Genomic DNA, 641 nt, shown 5'->3' with positions numbered 1-641 from the left:
ACCTCGGGGCGGCGGCCGGGACCGCGGGAAGACCTCGGGGCGGCGGCCGGGACCGCGAGCCGCGACGCTGCGGCCCGAAGGGGCGACACAACGGCGGGTCGCGAGTCGGTGCAACCGCGGGGACGGCCTCGGGGCGGCGGCAGGGACCGCGTATCGCGACACTACGGGCCGAAGGGGTGACGCAGCGGCGACGCACGAGTCGATGCAGCCGCGAGGAGAACCACGGGGCGGAGGCGCTGCGGCCCGACGGGGCGACGCAGCGGCAGCCCGATGCTCGATCGGTGGAGAGGCGCGCTGAACTCGGGGACAAACTTCACGGGACCTGCGGAGGTGCGCGTAACCGACGGGCCAGGTCGGTCGCGCGGCGTAGATGAGGCGGATCGCAGCGGCGAGCGGGTGATCAAGCCGATCGCGCGCGAGGTCGGGGACGCCGCTCGGTGGAGGCGTGGTGGCGGCGAAGTCCGAGATGAAGCCGGCGGCGGCGGGCGGCAGGGCGGCTATGATTGGCCGCCGCATGGCGCGAGGCCGCTGGGTCGGGGTGATGCAGGAGTCCCGGTCGGAGCAGGGCGGTGACGGCCGGCGTAGATCGACGGGCGGGCCGTCGCGCGAACGGCGGCGGTGAAGGGCCGCCGCATGACGCG

The sequence above is a fragment of the Triticum aestivum genome, chromosome 2D, assembly GCF_018294505.1.
Source record: "Triticum aestivum cultivar Chinese Spring chromosome 2D, IWGSC CS RefSeq v2.1, whole genome shotgun sequence".
Lineage (NCBI taxonomy): Eukaryota > Viridiplantae > Streptophyta > Magnoliopsida > Poales > Poaceae > Triticum > Triticum aestivum.
This window is presented reverse-complemented; position numbering follows the sequence as displayed.